Genomic DNA, 8,623 nt, shown 5'->3' with positions numbered 1-8,623 from the left:
CCCGGCCCCCAACATCATCCCAGGGGCCCCTCCTCTGGCCAGGTACGCACTAGCCCAATGTACAGATCGTGAAAAAAAATCTCAGGTCCAGCAAGCAGCCCGCATCCTTCGTCGCTCCGCATCCTGCTCTCAATAGGAAAACAGTCACGTAGATAGCCTAATACATGGGGCCTGCCTTGTTTTCTTTCAATCGCCAGGATTTTCTCCAACAACAAGATCGCCACAATCATGTTTTCTCCTAACAAGATTGCTACTATCCTAAAAAATACTCCCTCCATTTCTAAATATAAGTCTTTTTAGACATTTCAAATGGACCAGAACATACGGATGTATGTAGACACATTTTAGAGTATAGATTCACTCATTTTGCTCCGTATGTAGTCACTTGTTGGAATATCTAGAAATACTTACATTTGGAAACGGACGGAGTAGATAGCTAGTTATCCCTAATTCCACTATCCACCAGAATCAGAGCTTCGATTTCCCTCAAAAAAAAAAAGGAATCAGAGCTTCGATTGCCAAAATTGCGACTGCCCACGCGTGGACGCCAACGAACTCCACTCGCGATCGCGAGACACCATTCTCCAGGCGCTGCCAGACGCACACGTGCATGCACGGCCAGGCAGCATGGCCGAGCGCCTCCTGCCAGACCCCGGTTCACTCCACATCACGTCATGGCCAAGCGTCGAATTACCGATCAACCGATGTGAATCCAAGATGTATCATATTATTGTTATGAAAATCAGCCATTTGTGAGGTATACATGCTCGTAATCATACTTACAAATTATATCACTTCTGTTAAAACTAATTAATTGGAACAATGAGGAAGCTACTTTTACTTTTTAGTAAATGGTAGAATTTTAGTGCTGAAAGATTCTTAGATTGAATGAGATATTTTTCACATGATTTTTTGCGGTATTTTTGCTACACATTTATTTACAATAGTTTTGAGTTTAGAGCTCTTAAAGACTGTCTTATGCAATTACATCTATAGTCACTCAAATCATTGCAAATTCAAGAGCTTTAAACTCTTGCGTAGTTAAAAAAAGTCATGGTATCTATATTACGTACTTCTTATTTTTGTCTTCGTGCGTTTTAGGATCGAACGTTCCAAAACATTATTTTAGAAATTTACGCATGAATTATGTGCCGAGACATGCATGATCGTATAGTTATACGCAATCCACATAGTAGGCCCAAAGTTTTAGTTTTGCCCCGGGCTCAGCACCGGCCCTGAGTCGGACGGACGGAGGAGTTCATGGTCATAGACCGTAAACGGCAAGTCGTCGTGGTCGAGTCCTGTAGTAGCGGAGGCTTGGGGAAATTGGCTACGGAGGATGGCTGGAGCTAGATGCGTGACATGCGAACAGCCAAAACAGGGGAGAACGCTGCTCGATCGTGCTCCAAGCCTGCTGGTGGGCTTTATCATCTGGGCGAAAATACTGCATATACCTAGTAATTTTTCTTTTGCCATTTCGCAAGGGGGGGCCAGGGCCCAGTTTCGCCTCCACTACGCTCCGCCAGTGCATGTGAGAAAAATGGTTACGGGTTTACATAAAGTAAAAAAACAAAAAAGCACACCAACAGGAGATTCTTGAAAATATGAAACCAGCAAGTGGAGTAAAAGAGCGGAGATAAACTGGTTTGAAGATGACAACATACTGTCTTCATCAGAAATTAATCAGTAAAGGAGAAGAAAATCATACCCACACAGATTTTGGCACGGACGAGTACATCGCTATTGGTGCCATGATGATGTGTGGAAGCAATTGTAATGTTGCAACAATTACAGAGTAACTACTTTAGGTGAACTTTAACAGGCATTCTGAAATCGGTCCGCTTGCAGTTCAATAGCTAAAGTACGTTAAGTTCCAGATACAGATTTGTAAAGGGGTGATACAATCTAATTGATGTCTAAATCTACAGAAGAGAACTTATATGTGCTGCTTTCATTTCATTATAACAACAAGTACGAAGACTGCAAAAATAAAAAAATAAGTATCACAACAGTCAACTCAGATGCATAGTCGATGCAGATGAGGAGACACTAAATTATGAGTAATTTACATCTGAGGCATTTCTGTGATGTCACTATTTCACTTTGGATCAGATTGTCTTATCCATGTCAATCTAGATCTTTTTCTTATTAGGTTCGCTTCTCTATGAAGTTAGCTAGATTAGGGGTATTAGATGATGTTGCCCCTATTGTCCATGTTTGCTTGCTTGCTCCCGTTCTTGGATGGTAGGGATATCTCTAGTTGTAGGTCAATTAGATTGTAGGACGAGGATGGTTTTGTCCATGTTGTTTACTTGCTGTGATCATGGTATCATTCTTTTTGAGCTTAGTTTGGTACCAGCTGTGTGAAAACCGTACAAGTTACCAACTGATAATTTACTTCCATCTTATTAGGTTTTCCTTTTCCAAATTTCTCTCCACCGCTTTCTAAATAATAATCTTGCGGAGGGCGAGAAGACGAATGGATGGTGTAAATTTGAGCTTGTCATGCGTTTTGGGTTACCGGGTATCATGAGAATTGCTACTGCTTAGGCTTAGAGATTGGCCGTGTCAAGTTTCTCTGTGTTTGCTATTTCTTTTAACAATTTTAGTTAGTATCATGTTTTACTTTTTGCCATTTCACCTATATGGTCTATAGGCAGAGAGATTGTGTCCCTATGTATGTTTGCACAGTACAATATGCTCATGTGGTCCTTATGTTGGTGATCTTGCAAGAAGTATGAACAGGCTGCATAAAGATGAGGCTTCCGTGGAGTGGTCGCGGATGCCTGGAACAGCACCTCCGGTGCGATGGGAACAATTGCCGTGAATCTCAAGGCAGTGCGATCGGCGTGCAAAACCTGGGCGAAAGCAACCAGGAAACGTGCTGTAGCTGTTGCGGATTGCCTCGGTGGATCATGAACCTCCTTGACCACCTGGAGGAAGGACGGCGTCGGCCTCCATTGGCTGACGAGCTAGTAGCAACCAACACTCACTTGGTTTTGTTGATGAGCACAGTCATCATCTCCATCAATTCAGTTGCTGAAGAGAAGTACCATGATGGATGGATGAATTCATCGGCATAGTTAATTATTTTATTTTATTTTTCTTTTCATAAGTGAAGATAGTTCCATCATGTGTTTGTTTTTTGTTGTGGAACAGACGAATATATGTATTGCATTGGTATAATATAAAATTTCAGAATTCCCAAGAGCATGATTCTTTGTTGATTTGGAGGTGCATGGATGAATGAACCAGGACCTGTTGTTATTCTTGTGAAATAAATAGATATTTCTTGTGCAATAAAAGCTAGCTAGCATACAGATATAGTAATTGTCTTTCAATCAATTGGTGAAATAAGAGAAAAGGGGTTGCCCATGAACATGAGAGTAGGCTTGAACACTTCAGTATTTACAAAGAAAGATGAGACATTCCTAGAAAAATTATTAGTTACTATATGAATGAATGAATCGCAAACAAACAAATTGGCACCCGAATGACATGCGAGCGAAAACCGTTTTCACTAGAAGAAGCTAAGAATTAAAGAGAAGGATAGTTTAAACTAACGTTTTTTTGACTAGAAGCTCAAAAGGCCGCGGACCAACTGTTAGAGATTTTTGCTGAAGGTATCCATCACTCCCTTAAAATATGGCAGCATTAAATGCAGGCAGTTATAACACGTTTCATGATTGGCTGCACTTCCTCCCAAGTAACCCTTCCCGAGGTCTCAAGAGTTGATGCCGGTGAGAAAGCCACCAGCGAGCGAGCCATCCATCCACGGTGTTGATTGCATCACCTCATCGATCCGGTGCCCTCCCCCCTTCTCTTCACCATGACTATATCTCTATATATACGAGAAGTAGCAATCCGTCCGCATGTGACTTCTAATGCCCTCCCCCCTTCTCTTCACCAAGTGTAGTAGTAAAAAAAGAAATTGTATTTTTGGAGGGTAGGCTAGAGCCTGTTGAAGCCCCCCTACTGGACTCGCCACTGTTGTACCAGATGATCAATCAACAAGGACATATTTCCAGCTTAACAACAGACCCAAAGAGTCGAGATAACACAGACTGAGCGATAACAGCCAGCATTACAGAGATGCCTTGAACAAGATCATCTGGAGCGAACATGCATTGATCTTAGTTGTCATCATGGATGTAAGGGTAGGAATCATAATGAGCGGACGAATATATGGTGCGTAATGACCTCTCCCAGCTGAAGACTGCACAAACATGAGAACGAACTATAAGTTTTTAGTTCTGATACGCCCTGACATAAATACAGACAGGAAGGTCAGACTGTTCAGTTAGCATTATTTTAAGTAGAAGAAATAACATGGATGCAAATTCATCGTCTGTTGTTCTGCTTTGCTCTTGCAAGGGATCGGGTTTTAACAAGAGGTTAAGCCATAGGTTTTGATTAACCATCAGAGTAAATAGACTTCTGAGGGCAACATATGAAAACAGCCATGTGAGCAAAATGGTTACGAGTTTACATAAAGTAAAATATATAACAAAAAAGCACACCAACAGGAGATTCTTGAAAATATGAAACTAGCAAGTGGAGTAAAAGAGCGGAGATAAACTGGTTTGAAGATGACAACATACTGTCTTCATCAGAAATTAATCAGTAAAGGAGAAGAAAATCATACCCACACAGATTTTGGCATGGACGAGTACAGCATTATTGGTGCCATGATGATGTGTGGAAGCAATTGTAATGTTACCACAATTACAGAGTAACTACTTTAGGTGAACTTTAATAGGCATTCTGAAAACGGTCCGCTTGCAGTTCAATAGCTAAAGTACGTTAAGTTCCCGATACAGATTTGTAAAGGGGGTGATACAATCTAATTGATGTGTAAATCTACAGAAGACATCTTATATGTGCTTCTTTCATTTCATTATAACAACAAGTAGGAAGACTGCAGAAATAAAAAAATAAGTATCACAACAGTGAACTCACGGCAATCTTTTGATCGTGTGCGCTTGAAGGTAATCTGTTCAGGGCGTATGCCGCATGTACTTAAGATCTTTGAAATTTCCCAAGCCCTCTCATTGATCTCTTTATTCCAATTGCGAGGACATTCAATGATAACTGTCTTAAGGTGAGCACATGTAAATGATTCTGTCGGATCATGGTTTCCTTCGGCCCGTACAGCATTGAAGTGGTGCTGCTACAGGATACAAAATATTTTACTGAGATCAATAGAATATACATGATACATTTGGTAGGACTAGGGTTCCTACCGGCTCTACTGCGTAGGTTGTAGGGGCAAGGAGGGAGTGGGCGCGGCGAGGAACGGGCGCGCCGGCGGCAGGGCGCTGTCGCGGCTAGGGTTGAGGGCGGCGGCGGCTTGGCTGCGGCGGCTAGGGTTTCCGGCTCCTCTAGGAGCCGGGCAACAAAAGATAATAATAGTCTTTATTGCTTGCCTCAAAACGATGTCTTACATGAGTATTTATAGCTTTAGCCTAAGATAACTTTTCTAAAATAACTTGCCTAAGATAACTTGTGGGCCAAGCCCCTAATACTAATGCCCGGTGGGCCTCTTCCTAGAATAGACCAAGCCGGTCATAATATCTCTCCCCGCCTGCGCAAACAGCTCGTCCTCGAGCTGAAAGTATGGATAGTGTTGACGGAAATCCTCACGCTGCTCCCAAGTAGCCTCCTCCTCCGGAAGGCCCGCCCACTGAATTAGGACGAACCAGACGCCACGACGGAGCTGAGCCTGCAACACCTTTGCTGGCTCTGGAAGAATGCGACCATCGGCGGTTGGAGGAAGCGCCGGAGGAGCCGCCGGTGGCTCGCCATGGAAAGGCTTGAGCAGCCCCACATGGAACACGTCGTGGATGCGGGCGCGGGCTGGAAGCTGAAGAAGATAGGCCACCTTCCCAATGCGCTCCATGACAGGGAAGGGCACGGCGTAGCGAGGGCCAAGCTTGCGCTTTGCGCGCGGGTCCAATGATTGCGTAGAGCGGTGGAGAAGACACAACCACACCCAGTCACCCACTGCAAACTCCGCCTCGCGATGATGATCGTCGTAGTAGTGCTTGGCCGTCTGCTGGGCCTGAAGGAGACGCCGACGGACCTCAGCCAGCATCTCATCACGGGTGCGGATAAGGTCACCCGCAACCGCCGTCCGAGCCGTCTCCGGGTCGACCGGAAGTATAGGCGGGGGTGGTCGACCATAGACCACCTCAAATGGCGTCGCGCGCAGGGCGGAGTGATAAGAAGTGTTGTAGCAGTACTCCGCCCAAGAGAGCCAGTCCACCCAAGCGCGAGGCCGATCACTTGTCACACAACGCAAATACATGGCAATGACCTTGTTAACCACCTCAGACTGACCGTCCGTCTGAGGATGGAACGCCGTACTCAGGCGGAGCTGGACACCCGCCATCCTGAAGATGTCGCGCCAGACATGGCCCGTGAAGACTGGGCCCCGATCACTGACGATCGACGTCGGGAACCCGTGTAGACGGACTATGCCGTCGAAGAAGGCCCGGGCCACAGACGCCGCCGTGTACGGATGGCCCAGCACGATGAAGTGGGCGTACTTAGAGAAGCGATCGACCACCATGAGGATGACTGACTTGCCCCCCACCTTGGGGAGGCCCTCGATGAAGTCCAAGGAGATATCCGCCCAAACCTGAGACGGCACCTCCAAGGGCTGAAGGAGCCCCGCCGGCCTTAGGGTCTCTGTCTTGTTGCGCTGGCAAGTCTGACAAGACCGAACCCAGTCGCGGACCAGGGCACGATCGCCAGGGATGTAGAAGTCGGCACGAAGACGATGGAGGGTTTTCTGCACACCCTCATGGCCCGCCGAGTGGGCGAGCTGCAACACCTGGTGACGGAGATCATCCTGCGCCGGAACAAAGATCCGGCGCCCATGGAGGAGCAGTCCGTCAGAGAAGCGCCAGGGCTCCTCCAAGTCGCCGGCCGCGACCTGCCGCTGAAGAAGTGCGGCGTCATCTGCCGTCGCAGTGGCGCGTCGAATTTCGGTGAAGAGACCGAACGATGGCCCGGAGCTGATGCACAGGGCCGTCCCGGCGGACGCGTCGGCAGGTGGCGCGAGGTCGGAATCGCGACGGGACAGCGCGTCGGCCATGGTGTTAAGACGGCCCGGCCGATACTCGACGGAGAAGTCGAAGCCGAAGAGTTTGATGATCCACTGGTGCTGTGGAATGGTCGACAGCCGTTGATCCAGCAAGAACTTCAGGCTGTAGTGGTTCGTGCGAATGTGGAAGGTCCGCCCCCATAAGTATGGCCGCCAATGACACACGGCCTAGATGAGGCCAATGAGCTCCCGCTCGTAAGCTGCCAACTTAAGATGGCGCGGAGCGAAAGGCCGGCTGAAGAAAGCGAGGGGCCCATCGCCTTGATGAAGTACGGCGCCGAACCCGGCGCCCGAGGCGTCACAGTCCACCATGAACGGGCGGTCGAAGTCGGGCATCTGGAGGACGGGGCCCGTCGTGAGGGCCCCCTTGAGGGCCTCGAACGCCGTCGTCACCTCGTCGTCCCAGGCGAAGGCGTCGCGGCGAAGCAACCGCGTGAGGGGCGCCGCGATGAGTCCGAACTCCCGGATGAATTTCTGGTAGTAGCCGGCGAGCCCGAGGAACCCGCAGAGAGCCCGCGGCGAGTGAGGCGTCGGCCAGGCGGAGACGGCCGCCACCTTATCGGCGTCCATAGCCACCCCATCGGCCGAGATGACATGGCCGAGGTAGGCGACAGTAGGCGTCCCGAACGAGCACTTCGAGCGCTTAAGGTGGAGGTGGTGCGCCCGAAGCTCGTTGAAGACGATGGCAACGTGCTAGAGATGTTCGGCCCAGGTGGCGTTGTAGATAAGAATGTCATCAAAGAAAACAAGCACAAACCGCCGTAAGTAGGGTCGAAGGACGTCGTTCATTAGGGCCTGGAACGTCGCCAGGGCGTTGGCGAGGCCGAAAGGCATCACCAAGAACTCGAAGTGGCCATGGTGGGTGCGAAACGCCGTCTTGGCGATCTCGTCCGGATGCATGCGCACCTGATGATAGCCCGACCGGAGATCAAGCTTGGTGAAGAAGCGTGCCCCATGGAGCTCATCCAAGAGCTCGTCGACCACCGGTATAGGGAACTTGTCCTTGAGCGTGAGTGCGTTAAGGGCGCGGTAGTCGATGCAGAAGCGCCATGTGCCGTCTAACTTATGGACGAGAAGCACCAGCGCCGTGAAGGGCGACGTGGAGATCCGGATGATGCCTGCGGCGAGCATCAGGGCACACTGGCGCTCCAACTCATCCTTCTGCAGCTGGGGGTAGCGGTAGGGCCACACCGCCACCGGAGTGGAGCCTGGTACGAGGTGAATATGATGGTCGTACACCCGGGCAGGCGGAAGACCCCGCGGATCATCGAAGAGGTCGCTGTGCTGCTACAGAAGAGAATCCAGCAAGGGGTGTTTTGCCTCCGAGGACGCGGCAGCCAGCTGGAGGTGTGGCACGGCAGGCGCGGCGCCCCCAATGCCCTCCCACCGTATGCGGTGGCCCTGCCGCCAGAATGTCATCGTGAGCGCGTCGAAATCCCACAGGATGGGGCCGAGGGTCCGGAGAAAGTCCACCCCGAGGATGAAGTCGAAGGAGCCCAGATCGATCCCTGCACA

The 8,623-nt window shown here is 49.1% G+C and overlaps 1 pseudogene; it reads left to right on the top strand.

Moving 5' to 3' along the window:
- The first annotated feature begins 2,029 nt into the window (after positions 1 to 2,029).
- LOC119273887 lies at positions 2,030 to 2,120 on the top strand (annotated as a pseudogene).
- The last annotated feature ends 6,503 nt before the right edge of the window (positions 2,121 to 8,623 follow it).

The sequence above is a fragment of the Triticum dicoccoides genome, chromosome 3A, assembly GCF_002162155.2.
Source record: "Triticum dicoccoides isolate Atlit2015 ecotype Zavitan chromosome 3A, WEW_v2.0, whole genome shotgun sequence".
NCBI lineage: Eukaryota > Viridiplantae > Streptophyta > Magnoliopsida > Poales > Poaceae > Triticum > Triticum dicoccoides.
The sequence above is the reverse complement of the archived record's forward strand: the minus strand, read 5'-3'. Positions and strand labels throughout refer to the sequence as shown.